This window comes from Amphiura filiformis, chromosome 4 (assembly GCF_039555335.1).
Source record: "Amphiura filiformis chromosome 4, Afil_fr2py, whole genome shotgun sequence".
Taxonomy (NCBI): Eukaryota; Metazoa; Echinodermata; class Ophiuroidea; order Amphilepidida; family Amphiuridae; genus Amphiura; species Amphiura filiformis.
Genome location: NC_092631.1, coordinates 47,816,746 through 47,834,433, shown reverse-complemented (window position 1 = coordinate 47,834,433; position 17,688 = coordinate 47,816,746). Strand labels below are relative to the sequence as shown.

The following is a 17,688-nucleotide window of genomic DNA, read 5'->3' as shown; positions in this document are numbered from 1 at the left end:
CAGCCACACAAATGTTAGTGAAATTTGCCTGATTTCGACTACACCATGTTTAAGGGTAATTCGTAATTACGTCCTTATTTTAAGCAAAGGTGCATCTTGACGTGGAAATAAGATGAACATTTTGTTGATAACCTTGTACATACTTACAAAATACAGAAAATGTGTATAAAACTTATTTGATTTTAACTTATGGCCCAATTAATACGACTTGAACCAACAAGTGCTCATCCGATCGAAGTCAACAACCTATGGAAAGGATCAATATGAAGGCTATCCTGTACATGTATCGGGTTTGTTGTGCAAAAGACACGATACCCAGTAAAACTACTACCTGCAAGCATTAGATATTGATTAAATTATTACAACAAAAATAAAGCAATTTAATCATTTTCATAAATAAATCTGTAATGATTTCCACATACATGTGGCCTATACCTTTTTAATCAAAATTAGCCTTTCTTTTCAGACCGTTTCCGACGTACCAAATCTGTATTCGCTTTAACCAATACATCTTAACAACCAAAAATCACATTTTAATCGAACAACTTTTATTTTGTAGCCAAGATTTTAGAGTATAATCATGAATAATTTCAACTTCCTGGTTCCTAAGAGCTAGTAAGATAACAGAGATATGACGACGGAGGTAGAACTTTTTGAATGACCCTCGTATAAAGATCATGAATACGTGTTTTAAAACAATATTTAGTCAACTGTTATATAACATTCTATTAGAATGTTTTGCATCACGTCTTCAAAAATATTTAAGAAATGTTATTAAAACGTTTTCAAACTATTTATATAACCCGACATTTAAACCTTTTCTATAAACCATATGTTCGCTGGGTAGCTTATAATTATTGCTTTCAGTAGTAGATAGCTTACATATAGCTATTAGCAGTAGATATACCGTATTTGCATGTTGCAATCAGCAGTAAAGCTTATATTGCTTTCAGCAGTAGATACATTGCTATCAGCAAATAGCTTGTATATTGCTATCAGCAGTAGATAGCTTGTATATTGCTATCAGTAGTAGATAACTTGCACATTGCTATCAGCAATAGATAGTTTGCATATTGCTATCAACAGTAGATAGCTTGTATATTGCTATCAGCAGCTTACATATTGCTATCAGCAGTAGATAGCTTGTATATTGCTATCAGTAGTAGATAACTTGCATATTGCTATCAGCAATAGATAGCTTGCATATTGCTATCATTAGTAGATAACTTGCATATTGCTATCAGCAATAGATAGTTTGCATATTGCTTTCAGCAGTAGATAGTTTGCATATTGCTATCAGTAGTAGATAACTTAACTTGCATATTGCTATCAGTAGTAGATAGCTTGCATATTGCTATCAGCAGTAGATATCTTGCATATTTCTATCAGCAGTAGATATCTTGCATATTTCTATCAGCAGTAGATAGTTTGCATATTGCTATCAGCAGTATATAGCTTGTATATTGCTATCAGTAGTAGATAACTTGCATATTGCTATCAGCAGTAGATAGCTTGCATATTGCTCAGTAGTAGATAACTTGCATATTGCTATCAGCAGTAGATAGTTTGCATATTGCTTTCATAGTATATAACTTGCATATTGCTATCAGCAGTAGATAGATTGCATATTACTATCAGCAGTAGACAGCTTGCATATTGCTATCAGCAGTAGATAGCTTGCATATTGCTATCAGTAGAAGATACCTTGCATATTGCTAGCAGCAGTAGAAAGCTTGTATATTGCTATCAGCAGTAGGCTTGCATATTGCTATCAGCAGTTGATAGTTTGCATATTGCTATCAACAGTAGATAGTTTGTATATTGCTATCAGCAGTATAGATAGCTTGCATATTGCTATCAGTAGTAGATAGCTTGCATATTGCTATCAGTAGTAGATAGCTTGCATATTGCTATCAGCAGTAGATAGCTTGTATATTGCTATCAGCAGTAGATAGCTTGCATATTGCTATCAGCAGCAGATATAGCTTGCACATTGCTATCAGTAGTAGATAGCTTGCATATTGCTATCAGCAGTAGATAGCTTGCACATTGCCATCGGCAGTAGATATCTTGCATATTGCTATCAGCAGTAAATAGCTTGCAAATTGCTATCAGTAGTAGATAACTTGCATATTGCTATCAGCAGCAGATAGCTTGCATATTGCTATCAGTAGTAGATAACTTGCATATTGCTATCAGCAGTAGATACCTTGCATATTGATATCAGCAGTAGATAGCTTGCATATTGCTATCAGCAGTAGATAGCTTGCATATTGCTATCAGCAACAGATAGCTTGCATATTGCTATCAGTAGTAGGCTAGATAACTTGCATATTGCTATCAGCAGTAGATACCTTGCATATTGCTATTAGCAGTAGAAAACTTGCATATTGCTATCAGTAGTAGATACCTTGCATATTGCTATCAGCAGTAGATAACTTGCATATTGCTATCAGCAGTAGAAGGCTTGTATATTGCTATCAGTAGTAGATACCATGCATATTGCTATCAACAGTAGATAGTTTGCATATTGCTATATCAGCAGCAGATAGCTTGCATATTGCTATCAGTAGTAGATAACTTGCATATTGCTATCAGCAGTAGATAGCTTGCATATTGCTATCAGCAGTAGATAGCTTGCATATTGCTATCAGCAGTAGATACCTTGCATATTGCTATCAGCAGTAGATATCATGTATATTGCTATCAGCAGTAGATAGCTTGCATATTGCTATCAGTAGTAGATAGCTTGCATATTGCTATCAGCAGTAGATAGCTTGCATATTGCTATCAGTAGTAGATAGCTTGCATATTGCTATCAGCAGTAGATACCTTGCATATTGCTATCAGCAGTAGATATCATGTATATTGCTATCAGCAGTAGATAGCTTGCATATTGCTATCAGTAGTAGATATCATGTATATTGCTATCAGCAGTAGATAGCTTGCATATTGCTATCAGTAGTAGATAGCTTGCATATTGCTATCAGCAGTAGATAGCTTGCATATTGCTATCAGTAGTAGATAGCTTGCATATTGCTATCAGCAGTAGATACCTTGCATATTGCTATCAGCAGTAGATATCATGTATATTGCTATCAGCAGTAGATAGCTTGCATATTGCTATCAGTAGTAGATAGCTTGCATATTGCTATCAGCAGTAGATAGCTTGCATATTGCTATCAGCAGTAGATACCTTGCATATTGCTAACAGAAGTAGATATCATGTATATTGCTATCAGCAGTAGATAGCTTGCATATTGCTATCAGTAGTAGATAGCTTGCATATTGCTATCAGCCGTAGATAGCTTGCATATTGCTATCAGCAGTAGATACCTTGCATATTGCTAACAGAAGTAGATATCATGTATATTGCTATCAGCAGTAGATAGCTTGCATATTGCTAACAGAAGTAGATATCATGTATATTGCTATCAGCAGTAGATAGCTTGCATATTGCTATCAGTAGTAGATAGCTTGCATATTGCTATCAGCAGTAGATAGCTTGCATATTGCTATCAGCAGTAGATACCTTGCATATTGCTAACAGAAGTAGATATCATGTATATTGCTATCAGCAGTAGATAGATTGCATATTGCTATCAGTAGTAGATAGCTTGCATATTGCTATCAGCAGTAGATAGCTTGCATATTGCTATCAGCAGTAGATACCTTGCATATTGCTAACAGAAGTAGATATCATGTATATTGCTATCAGCAGTAGATACCTTGCATATTGCTAACAGAAGTAGATATCATGTATATTGCTATCAGCAGTAGATAGCTTGCATATTGCTATCAGTAGTAGATAGCTTGCATATTGCTATCAGCAGTAGATAGCTTGCATATTGCTATCAGCAGTAGATACCTTGCATATTGCTAACAGAAGTAGATAACTTGCATATTGCTTTTATGTAACTATTATGCAAGAAAATTACTTTTGATGATAGAATAAATATTTAATTTTTGCCCACAAGATGTGCATAGCACTGCTGGTGTAGTGGTATCATGCAAGATTCCCATTCTTGCGACCCGGGTTCGATTCCCGGGCAGTGCACACTTTTTGGGGGCTTTCTCGTTTTATAGGCTATAACAATTTTGGTAGCAATTATTTTACCGCGTTTTTTATTTATTTGAGGAACCAAAATTTTTTTTATTTTCAAGCAACATAGTGTACTCCGCTTATATACTGCGCCAATAAAGTATCCTTAAACTTGGAAAAATAATCATAATTTCCAAACTGAACAATATTGGGGTAAATTTGTTTTTAATAGATGCACTATCTAATTTTGCACATTATGACACCACATTGAATCCAATGAGACTTCAAGAAGCAAAGTTACAAGCATTTAATTAGACGAAGGTCCAGTTTTAAAAGTGACAAACTAGCCTATTCAAAACTCCACACACTAGCCGGGCACACTAGACATCTGGTTTGAGAGTTAAGTGTTAAATGGCTAATTTATGCATTTGGCTTTAATTTAAAACAAAAGGAACAAAAGAAAACTGAAACAAAATAACTAACAAATAAAGTGAAAGTTATGAAAAGTACAGAGAAGTAAAAACTGAAACAAATACTGCTTTAAATAACGCTTCAATTAAGAAACTGTGTTGTCTCTTTGTTTCGCTTGTTGGAATCTTTTTGCGCCTTGTATAGGCCAGATTGTCACTTTTAAAACTGGACCCTCGTCTATTCAATTGCTTGTAACTTTACTTCTTGAGGTCACATTGGATTCAATGTGGTGTCATAATGTGCAGGATTAGATAGTGCATCTATTAAAAAAACAAATTTAACCCAATATTGTTCAGTTTTGAAATTGCGATTATTTTTCCAAGTGTAAGGATACTTTATGGCGCAGTATATATATTTATTATGTAACTATTTATGCAAGAAAATTACCTTTGATAGTATAAATATTTATATTTTGCCCAAAACATGCTCGTAGCACTGCTGGTGTAGTGGTATCATGCAAGATTCCCATTCTTGTGACCCGGGTTCGATTCCCGGGCAGTGCACACGTTTTTATTTTATTTTTTGGCTTCCTCATTTTATAGGCTATAACAATTTTGGTCACGTGCATCATTTTTGGGAGCAATTATTTTACCGCCTTTTTTATTTCAGGAACCCAGAAAAATTATATTTTCAAGCAAAAAATTATATTTTTTAAAAGATTTGTTTCTCAATTTGTTACAGCAATAAATCTCACTAAATATTTTGAAAATCATATATAATTTTCCTAAAACTTCCAATTCCCATATCCAACCTACTGTCACTAATTTGACAATAAAATGTTTGTGATTTGAAGCATATATGTTACCATACATTCCTAGACTCATTCCAGAGTCTACTAAACAGTACCGGTAAATAAAAAGTAAAAACGGCATTTTAAGCAAGTTGCAATATTAATGCTAAAATGGAGGAGGGGAGCAAAATAGGAACTACTATGGCCTAAAACCTGGCCAAGAAAGATTTACATTACAAGTTATTCCAAGTTGATCTTTTTTTTTTTTTTGTAGTAAAATTGTTTACTATTATTGTTATTTTTTCGCTTAACAGTTTGACCCCAAGATCATGGGCTAACTGATAACTCCAGCCCTGCACATGTCCCAAGTTACACATATTTTGCATTATATACCTCATATATAGATTCCTGTCATCTGATTGGTTGAAAGTGCAGTCATTGAATTAACTATGCCCGCAAAATGAACTATGGACCGGTCCATGGAAATGAACTATGGACCGGTCATGTGCGTCACGATGAAACTGCGCGTTTTCCCAGCGTAAAATGATATTACGCACGCGTTAATGTTTTCACGCGCTATAATTACGCAGAAATCGTAGATTGTAATATGTGTGCCGTTCGCATTGAAACTACTAATTTCTCTTCCCAAAATCGATGCTTTTAACCAAACAGATGACAAGAATCTTAAGATTTGGTATATAAAACAAATATTGACTGCTTTTTATTCGGGGCATGGTTAAAATTATAGGCCCGCAGTGATCTCAAAACCATGACTATACCCCTCGGCTACGCCTCGGGGCATAGTCATGGTTTTGAGATCACCTTGGGCCTATAATTTTAACCATGCCCCTCATAGCAGTCAATATTTGTATATTCAGCCACATATGAGTTATCAGATAACTTGCACATTCCTATCAGCAGTAGATAGCTTGCATATTGCTATCAGCAGTAGATACCTTGCATAAAGGGGCCCAACTCCATTTTACAAAAATGAGTTTATCATATTTTAAAAGACCTTTACCGTTGCCATTGCAACATTTTATCATTTCACGTGTATGCTATAATGTACGAGTGTTCATGTACCAGTACTAAAGGTCCACTGAAGATGAAAACAGTCCGTCTCTTTTAAAAAACTTTTTCAAATATTGTGTTTTTTGTTAAAATCTGAAAAAAGTGTTGATGGAGTTGGGCCCTTCTTCCACTCAGGTATTCAATTTGATGTTATTGAGATATGGGGTAAAAACATAATTTGGAGCAATATTGAAACAAATACCCAGATAATTTGATGTTTGAGTAGTGGTACGTATTAATGGTAATTAGTAACATATCAACAATTGACTTTGAACATAGTGACCAATTTGCATAAAATCATCAAAATTAGGCAAATTGGGCTATTCCGCGTAAAATCCACACTACCTCTGTGAAAGATTTACGAAATATCTTTCACAGGGGGAGTATGAATTTTAAATGGAATTAACACACTAGGAGCTCTATTTGAAACTCACTCTCCCTCAGAGGAAAGATTCAGGTTGAATCTTTCTCAGAGAGTGTATGAAATTCAAACGGAGCTGCCTAATGTGCTCATTCCATTTAAAATTCATACTCCCTCTATGGCAGATATTTCCAAAATCTTTCACAGGGGTAATGTGGATTTAAAATGGAATAGCACATTGTCTGTCCAATACTTCCTTTTGTGGTGGGTTTCTGTAGAGTGTTCTATACTGTGTGTGTACACTGTACACACATTTTGTCATGGCAGGGCAGCCGAGTAGCTTGTATATTTCTTTCAGCTGTAGATAGCTTGCATATTGCTATCAGCAGTAGATAGCTTGTATATTTCTATCAGCAGTAGATAGCGTATATATTGCTATCAGCAGTAGATAGCTTGTATATTGCTATCAGCAGTAGATAGCTTGTATATTGCTATCAGCAGTAGATAGCTTGCATATTGATATCAGCAGTAGATAGCTTGTATATTGCTATCAGCAGTAGATAGCTTGCATAATGCTATCAGCAGTAGATAGCTTGTATATTGCTATCAGCAGTAGATAGCTTGTATATTGCTATCAGCAGTAGATAGCTTGTATATTGCTATCAGCAGTAGATAGCCTGTATATTGCTATCAGCAGTAGATACCTTGCATATTGCTATCAGTAGATAGCCTGTATATTGCTATCAACAGTAAATAGCTTGTATATTGCTATCAGCAGGAGATAGCTTGTATATTGCTATCAGTAGTATATAGCTTGTATATTGCTATCAGCAGTAGATAGCCTATATTGCTATCAGCAGTAGATAGCTTGTATATTGCTATCAGCAGTAGATAGCTTGTATATTGCTATCAGCAGTAGATAGCTTGTATATTGCTATCAGCAGTAGATAGCCTGTATATTGCTATCAGCAGTAGATACCTTGCATATTGCTATCAGCAGTAGATAGCATGTATGTTTCTATCAGCAGTAGATAGCTTGTATATTGCTATCAGCAGTAGATAGCTTGTATATTACTATCAGCAGTAGATAGCATGTATATTGCTATCACTGAGCAGTAGATAGCTTGTATATTGCTACCAGCAGTAGATAACTTGTATATTGCTATCAGCAGTAGATAGCTTGTATATTGTTATCAGCAGTAGATAGCTTGTATATTGCTTTCAGCAGTACATAGATTGTCCATTGCTATGAGCAGTAGATAGATTTGCATGTTGCTTTCAGCAGTAGCCTAACTTGCGTATTGCTATCAGCCATAGATAGCTTGGATATTAAAAGCAGCAGTTGATAGCTTGCATATTGCTATATGCATTATAAATTAGCCCCGCATGATGCAGTCATGTCTACAGTAGAATTCATCTCGACCTTTGCAGGACTTAACCCCATTAAAAGCTATTAAACCAAGATAACACTCATTGAAACAGCTCAACTGATTAAATCGGATCTTCTCTGGTTGTGCACAAGTGTCTGTTTTCATGTGCGATAGCGCAATAAAGCTGGTATTATAGCTTCAGTTGGGTAACCGATTATAAAGGAAACGAAAGGAAACAATGGTATGTGTACCTTTGTTCACGAAATGAGACAATGGTCTGCTTTTTGTAAACCAGCATTCTTGAAAATGAGCAACATAATGATTGTTGACTTAACACGGTTTTGAAATAATTTCTTCATATTTTTGGTGTTATCTGTCGTTTACATATCCTTCCTAAAACACAAAAGTGCGACCCTCTACAAACACCTAAATTAGCTAAAAATTTAGGAACTGTTACAAAACTATATTGTCTAGAATTTTAGAAGAGTACTTTTAATATTGGCCGGTTATTTTTCACACAGCGACGTTAACTAGGCAATGTACTATTACCTATAACATTAACTAAAACACCAAAGTACGAATATTTCCAAACATCTAAATTAGCTAAAAATTTAGGACATGTTAAAAACTATATTTTCTAGAACTTAAGAAGAGTACTTTTAATATTGGCCGGTTATTTTTCACACAGCGACGTTAACTAGTCATATCCCCATACTTTTAACGTAGGGCTATTTGTAGAGGTCACGCGTCAATGGGAAAGAGCACTGTGTATAGGAAAACGGATGGATAGAGAGCAGGGCCTGATGAATGAGGGAATTTAAGGGTAAAGATTACACAGAATGTAAACTCAATGTCAAATGAGTAAAGTGGATCTATAAATCAGACAACTATTACGTGATATTATATAATGAAAGAATAATGTAAAAATCCCATACATCTCAAGTGTGCACCGCTTGTATAATTATTATGTAACTATTATGCAAGAAAATTACTTTTGATAGTATAAATATTTAAATTTGGTTTAAAATGTGCGTAGCACTGCTGGTGTAGTGGTATCATGCAAGATTCCCATTCTTGTGACCCGGGTTCGATTCCCGGGCAGTGCATTTTTTTTGGTTTCCTAATTTTACTTACATAGGCTATAACAATTAGGAAGAACTATGGCTTAAAACCGGGGCAAGGAAAATTTACATTACAATTTATTCCAACTTCATTTTTTTTTGGTAGTAAAATTTTTACTATTATTGTTATTTTTCCTCTTAACAGTTTGGCCCCAGTGGGCCCTAAAATAGAGCCTACTGTGCCCTATTAGGGCACAGTACTATTAACTCCAACCCTGCACATGATGTCCCAATTTACACATATTTTGCATTCAGCCAAATCCATTGTGCTTGTCGGACTACTACGGACTACTATGTAGGATAACAGAGCAATGTTGAATTACTGACTTAATAAGACGTTATCTGCATATTGTTATCAACAGTAGATAGCTTGTATATTGCTATCAGCAGTAGATAGCTTGCATATTGCTATCAGCAGTAGATAGCTTGCATGTTGCTATCAGCAGTAGATAGCTTGCATATTGCTATCAGTAGTAGATACCTTGCATATTGCTAGCAGCAGTAGAAAGCTTGTATATTGTTATCAGCAGTAGAACGTTTGTATATTGCTATCAGTAGTAGATAACTTGTATATTGCTATCAGCAGTAGATAGCTTGCATATTGCTATCAGCAGTAGATAGCTTGCATATTGCTATCAGCAGTTGATAGTTTGCATATTGCTATCATCAGTAGATAGTTTGCATATTGCTATCAGTAGTACAAGATAACTTGCATATTGCTATCAATTCAATTCAATTCAATTCAATTCAATTCAATTCCCTCAAATGAGGGAAATTTATTCAGTATATAAAGGCCTCCGGCCCTAAAATACATTGTAAATTACATAAACAATATTAACGTATTATACATCTCTTGACGAAAGTATATATCTCTCTTCTTACATGCATTAAATAGATATTTACACACATTTTTCAAGATCCTGCTATCAGAAGTCTGCATGAATTGGCAATACTTCAGTTCAGATGGGTTTTCACGATAGTATCTAGGAATACAACGTTGCCGCTCATTAATAAAAATAATCACACACTAGAACAAAATGCAGTTCATCTTCGACCAATCCAGACTCACATAATTTACAGAGACGTTCATCGCGTGGTATACCTTCATATCTTCCTAAAACTACTTCCAAATTCAAACTACCCAGTCGGAGTTTAGTCAACAAAATCTAAAACATAACATTTTCAATTATAAATAAATACTTTTCACATAATGATCTCAGTCTTAAAGACTGGATAATATTTTAACTTAGAATTAGTCATGATGCAGTCATGTCTACAGTAGAATTCATCTCGACCTTTGCAGGACTTAAACCCCATTAAAAGCTACTAAACCAAGATAACACTCATTGAAACAGCTCAACTGATTAAATCGGATTTTCTCTGGTTGTGCACATGTGTCTGCATGTTTTCATGTGCGATATCGCAATAAAGCTGGTATTATAGCTTCAGTTGGGTAACCGATTATAAAGGAAACGAAAGGAAACAATGGTATGTGTACCTTTGTTCACGAAATGAGACAATGGCCTGCTTTTTGTAAACCAGCATTCTTGAAAATGAGCAACATAATGATTGTTGACTTAACACGGTTTGGAAATAATTTCTTCATATTTTTGGTGTTATCTGTCGTTTACATATCCTTCCTAAAACACAAAAGTGCGACCCTCTCCAAACACCTAAATTAGCTAAAAATTTAGGACATGTTACAAAACTATATTGTCGAGAATTTTAGAAGAGTACTTTTAATATTGGCCGGTTATTTTTCACACAGCGACGTTAACTAGGCAATGTACTATCACCTATAACATTAACTAAAACACCAAAGTACGAATATTTCCAAACATCTAAATTAGCTAAAACTTTAGGACATGTTAAAAAACTATATTTTCTAGAACTTTAGAAGAGTACTTTTAATATTGGCCGGTTATTTTTCACACAGCGACGTTAACTAGTCATATCCCCATACTTTTAACGTAGGGCTATTTGTAGAGGTCACGCGTCAATGGGAAAGAGCACTGTGTATTGTGTATAGGAAAACGGACAGTAACTGCAGTATGTACGCATAGACTCAGCAAAACGTTGTAGTTATCAGCAGTAGATAGCTTGCATATTGCTATCAGCAGTAGATAACTTGCATATTGCTATCAGCAGCAGATAGCTTGCATATTGCTATCAGTAGTAGATAACTTGCATATTGCTATCAGCAGCAGATAGCTTGTATATTGCTATCAGCAGTAGATAGCTTGCATATTGCTATCAGTAGTAGATAGCTTGCATATTGCTATCAGCAGTAGGTAACTTGTATATAGCTATCAGCAGTAGATACCTTGCATATTGCTATCAGCAGTAGAAAACTTGCATATTGCTATCAGCAGTAGAAAACTTGCATATTGCTATCAGCAGTAGATAACTTGCATATTGCTATCAGCAGTAGATAGTTTGCATATTGCAATCAGCAGCAGGTAGCTTGTATATTGCTATCAGTAGTAGATAGCTTGTATATTGATATCAGCAGTAGATAGCTTGCATATTGCTATCAGCAGTGAATAGCTTGCATATTGCTATCAACAGTAGATCACTTGCATATTGCTATCAGTAGTAGATAACTTGCATATTGCTATCAGCAGTAGATAGCTTGTATATTGCCTCTCAGCAGCAGAACTTGCATATTGCTATCAGCAGTATATAGATAGCTTGCATATTGCTATCAGCAGTAGATAGATTGCATATTGCTATCAACAGTAGATAGCTTGCATATTGATATCGGCAGTAGATAGCTTGCATATTGCTATCAACAGTAGATAGCTTGTATATTGCTATCAGCAGTAGAAAGCTTGTATATTGCTATCAGTAGTAGATAACTTGCATATTGCTATCAGCAGTAGATAGTTTGAATATTGCTTTCAGCAGCAGAACTTGTATATTGCTATCAGCAGTAGATAGCTTGCATATTGCTATCAGCAGTAGATAGCTTGCATATTGCTATCAGCAGTAGATAGCCCGCATAATGCTAGCAGCCGCAGATAGCTTGTACATTGCTATCAGTAGTAGATAACTTGCATATTGCTATCAGCAGTAGATAGCTTGCACATTGCTATCAGCAGTAGATAGCTTGTATATTGCTATCAGCCGTAGATAGCTTGCATATTGCTATCAGCCGTAGATAGCTTGCATATTGCTATCAGCAGTAGATAGCTTGCACATTGCTATCAGCAGTAGATATCTTGCACATTGCTATCAGCCGTAGATAGCTTGCACATTGCTATCAGCCGTAGATAGCTTGCATATTGCTATCAGCCGTAGATAGCTTGCATATTGCTATCAGCAGTAGATAGCTTGCACATTGCTATCAGCAGTAGATAGCTTGCACATTGCTATCAGCCGTAGATAGCTTGCATATTGCTATCAGCAGTAGATAGTTTGCACATTGCTATCAGCAGTAGATAGCTTGCACATTGCTATCAGCAGTAGATAGCTTGTATATTGCTATCAGCCGTAGATAGCTTGCATATTGCTATCAGCAGTAGATAGCTTGCACATTGCTATCAGCAGTAGATAGCTTGCACATTGCTATCAGCCGTAGATAGCTTGCATATTGCTATCAGCAGTATATAGCTTGTCTATTGCTATCAGCAGTAGATAGTTTGCATATTGCTATCAGCAGTAGATAGCTTGCACATTGCTATCAGCAGTAGATATCTTGTCTATTGCTATCAGCAGTAGATAGTTTGCATATTGCTATCAGCAGTTACCATGACAAAAGGAAGTAATGGACAATAATGTTATTGGGATATGGGGAAAAACATATTTTGGGGGCAATTTATTCAACAAATATTCAGATAATTCAGGGTAGTGGTGTTAATGTTAATTAGTAAGATATTAACAATTAACTTTGAACAATAGTGACTAATTTGCATAAAATCATCAAATTTAGGCAAAGTTGTCTGTCCATTACTTCCTTTTGTGGTGTTTCTTTTTGTAAAGTGTCCTATAATTTGTGTAAACAAAATTTGAGAACCAAATATTCGTTATGATATTCGTCATTTTGAAAAATATGTCTATTACTTCCTTTTGTCATGGTAGGGCAGCTGAGTAGCTAGTACATTTCTTTCAGCTGTAAATACCCAGCAAACACAAAAACGTTTTAAAAACGTTTTAAATAAGTTATATTTTGGCTTTTGGTTTAGGTAAAAACGTTTTTTAACGTTTTTAAAACATTTTGTATGAAAACACACTACAACAATATTTTTTAAATGTTTTCAAAAATGTTATTGTAAACTATTTTTGCAAACATTTTTGCCAAATATTGTGTCAATACTTAAATAACATTATGTTAAAATATTTGAACCCAGCAAACACAGAAATGTTCTTAAAATGTTTTCTTCAAAACCTTTTAATAACATTTAAATGTCGGGTTATATAAAGGTCATGAAAATGTTTTTAAAACGTTATTGAAAATATTTTGGGCAAACATTTTTCGCAAAATATTTTTCAACCCTAAAATAACATTCTGTTTGTTTTGTATCAAGTTTTCAAGAATGTTTTTGGAATGTTATTAAAACGTTTTTATACCCTTTATATAACCCGACATTTAAACGTTATCTGTAAAACATTTTTGTGTGCTGAGCAGTAGATTATCAAAATATGTGTTTTAAGATTATGAAAATGTTTTATACTCTTAATATACCCTTTATATAACCCGACATTTAAACGTTTTCTGACAACCTTTTATAACCTTTTGCGAATGATGTCGAAAACGTTTTGTGTTTGCTGGGTAGCTTGCATATTGCTATCTGCAGTAGATAGCTTGTACTAGTATATTGCTCTCAGCAGTAAATATCTTGCATATTGCTATTAGCAGTAAATATCTTGTATATTGCTATCAGTATATTGCTATCAGCAGTGTAGATAGATTTGCATGTTGCTTTCAGCAGAAGCCTAGCTTGCGTATTGCTATCAGCCATAGATAGCCTGGATATTGAAATCAGCAGTTGATAGCTTGTATATTGCTATCTGCATTATACATTAGCCCCGATAGAGAGCAGGGCCTGATGAATGAGGGAATTTAAGGGTAAAGATTACGCAGAATGTAAACTCAATGTCAAATGAGTAAAGTGGATCTATAAATCAGACAACTATTACGTGATATTATATAATGAAAGAATAATGTAAAAATCCCATTCTATTTATACATCTCAAGTGTGCACCGCTTGTATAATTATTATGTAACTATTTTGCAAGAAAATTACTTTTGATAGTATAAATATTTGAATTTTGTTTAAAATTTGCGTAGCACTGCTGGTGTAGTGGTATCATGCAAGATTCCCATTCTTGCGACCCGGGTTCGATTCCCGGGCAGTGCATTTTTTTTTCCTAATTTTACTTACATATGCTATAACAATTAGGAAGAACTATGGCTTAAAACCGGGGCAAGGAAAATTAACATTACAATTTATTCCAACTTCATTTTTTTTTTGGTAGTAAAATTTTTACTATTATTGTTATTTTTCCTCTTAACAGTTTGGCCCCAGTGGGCCCCTAAAATAGAGCCTACTGTGCCCTATTAGGGCACAGTACTATGGAAACTCCAACCCTGCACATGATGTCCCAATTTACACATATTTTGCATTCAGCCAAATCCATTGTGCTTGTCGGACTACTACGGACTACTATGTAGGATAACAGAGCAATGTTGAATTACTGACTTAATAAGACGTTATCTGCATATTGTTATCAACAGTAGATAGCTTGTATATTGCTATCAGCAGTAGATAGCTTGCATATTGCTATCAGCAGTAGATAGCTTGTATATTGCTGTCAGCAGTAGATAGTTTGCATATTGCTATCAGCAGTAAATAGTGTGTATATTGCTATCAGCAGTAAATATGTATATTGCTATCAGCAGTAAATAGTGTGTATATTGCTATCAGCAGTAGATACCTTGTATATTGCTATCAGCAGTAAATAGTGTGTATATTGCTATCAGCAGTAAATAGTGTGGATATTGCTATCAGCAGTAAATAGTGTGTATATTGCTATCAGCAGTAAATAGTGTGTATATTGCTATCAGCAGTAAATAGTGTGTATATTGCTATCAGCAGTAAATAGTGTGTATATTGCTATCAGCAGTAAATAGTGTGTATATTGTGTGTATATTGCTATCAGCAGTAAATAGTGTGTATATTGCTATCAGCAGTAAATAGTGTGTATATTGCTATCAGCAGTAAATAGTGTGTATATTGCTATAGTGTGTATATTGCTATCAGCAGTAAATAGTGTGTATATTGCTATCAGCAGTAAATTGTGTATATATTGCTATCAGCAGTAAATAGTGTGTATATTGCTATCAGCAGTAAATAGTGTGTATATTGCTATCAGCAGTAGATAGCTTGTTTATTCAAATAAAATAAAGCGAAGGAAATAAGACGAAGAAGAACCGTGGAAATAAACATACGCGAACAGGTTAATTGGCGCATGATAGAGAAACACTAAAAATCGATTGACATCTACCGTTGTATTCCAAAGAGGATGATCACCACATGACCACAATGCACCATGCTTTTGCAAAAGATCCTAAAACTGGTTCCTGATGCATGCCAGTGCCCATTGAACATATTCATGAAGGAGGGCTTTACAGCAGCATTATCGCAGGGCTCTTAGGTTTTGGATGGTATGGTATAAGAAGCCCTAAAGTTGAAAATATTCTTTGTGTCTTCATTCTCTTTTAAACTTGATCCCATTTTGGAAAGCTCATGAGTTATTAATATGATTAATACAAAGTTACTAAAATATGGAATTTTCATCGTTTCATGTACCTACTTTCATGAAATTGTGGCCTGCGATCGGGGGCAGGCGAAATGTTATAACGGTCTTTCTTGTAAAGAAATTACATCAAATGAGTTTATATGCTTTGAAGTCAAAATTCATCCTGGAAAAATAATCATTGACATATTAACTTACACGATATCACAACACATGAAGCGACCACCGCACGTCCGTCATTTTGGAGACTATAAGAGAGATTGCGATTTCCAAACGTAGGTATCGGACGTACGTTGATCTATTCAAAACCACTCTCCTGTATCGAAGCGAGGTCACGTATTTAGCCAGTTTTGAAGATTTTCCACATGCAAAATAAACGTAGATACATCGTTAAAAATGCACAAAATTTGTCCATTTCAAAATATGTTAAAGACAGTCAATGATAATGAACATACGAAGGAAAGTCTAATTATTATTAGTATAAAACGCAGATGCTACGTTGAAATATGCTGATTTTACCTCATGTCGAAGTTCATGCAACGCGCCCAATTTTCAGGACGAAAAAGTCTCATTTTGAAAGTAAAGTCATGATATATGGATGTAGTGATCTTTAATCTACCAAAATATATGTTTTTGGGCAACTATAATATTTGGGGAGCACAAAAATAGGCCTACAATTAAGTTTAAGCAGCATGCGAAGTCAAAAATTTAGTCAAAACCAAAAGCGGGCTGTTTGTATTAGGCAGAAACTCAGTAGCCTGCGCTTACTGTTAATTTTTCAATCAATATGCCCTCTATCGACCTACATTAGATTAGGTCAGATTTATAGTCTTTATTCCAGCCGACTTGTTCTCCTTCATGACGAATGAGCACAATCCAGTTTGGAACCGAGACTAGCAATATTTAACACCGTATTAACGTACGTAAAAACGTACGTGAAAACGTACGGTCCACGTGCTGCGTTTGGAACAACGCAATCTCTCTAATATATTCGCAATATTCCCAATCCTATTAAATTACAATGAACAACTAGTAGACATAAAACTAAATCAAAGCAAAAATAAGCACGACAGAATTAATTAAGTAAATAAGAGTTTTTATAATTGGGACCAAGTTTGAAAAAGGATGAAGGACAAAACTTTGGGGCTTCTTTTATGACTGTAACGACTGTAAAATAATTATCGTCAGAAGCTATCCTCCTGCATCTATAGCATTGTTAATGCCACCGTCAACATGGTCAAGTCAATACAGGTTCGGCGTTACCGTCTTGAAATGATTCGTACGGTACACAACGTAGCTTTCTTGAGGCTGTGCTGTGCACTCACAGCTCTCATAGATGCATGAGTAAAAGTGTCATAATTTCTTAATTATTGACGCAAGACACATGAAAGCATGCATTATTTAAAAACAAGCAGTCAAGAAATCTAAATAATATTATGCATATAAGCACAGATTTGCTGTAAAAGCACCTATTGTGGAGAAGATCACAAAAACGTATAACATAACAATAATAACTCGCCATTAATATATACAAAAAACTAAATTCCCATGAAAGATACGACTTCGAGAGTGCACTACGGTGTTAAGACATCATAGTGTCACTAGAATAGTGCAACGTTTTAAGTTCAATGTCCAATTTATTAAATTTATAGAGTTTCGGAAAATAATTTTATAACTCGATCAAGTTAATGGTCGAGCAAACCCTATAAAATAGAAATTATATCATTTTATACATTAATTCCAGACACTTCATTTATTGATCG

At 34.9% G+C, this 17,688-nt stretch overlaps 4 non-coding genes across 4 annotated transcripts; all 4 read left to right on the top strand.

Moving 5' to 3' along the window:
* The first annotated feature begins 3,986 nt into the window (after positions 1 to 3,986).
* Trnag-ccc (transfer RNA glycine (anticodon CCC)) lies at positions 3,987 to 4,057 on the top strand. Its single transcript has one exon. It is a non-coding gene; the product is annotated as a tRNA-Gly (tRNA).
* Positions 4,058 to 4,945: 888 nt separating this feature from the next.
* On the top strand, positions 4,946 to 5,016 carry Trnag-ccc (transfer RNA glycine (anticodon CCC)). Its single transcript has one exon. It is a non-coding gene; the product is annotated as a tRNA-Gly (tRNA).
* A 4,064-nt stretch (positions 5,017 to 9,080) lies between these two features.
* Trnag-ccc (transfer RNA glycine (anticodon CCC)) lies at positions 9,081 to 9,151 on the top strand. The gene has a single exon. It is a non-coding gene; the product is annotated as a tRNA-Gly (tRNA).
* Positions 9,152 to 14,455: 5,304 nt separating this feature from the next.
* Trnag-ccc (transfer RNA glycine (anticodon CCC)) lies at positions 14,456 to 14,526 on the top strand. The gene has a single exon. It is a non-coding gene; the product is annotated as a tRNA-Gly (tRNA).
* The last annotated feature ends 3,162 nt before the right edge of the window (positions 14,527 to 17,688 follow it).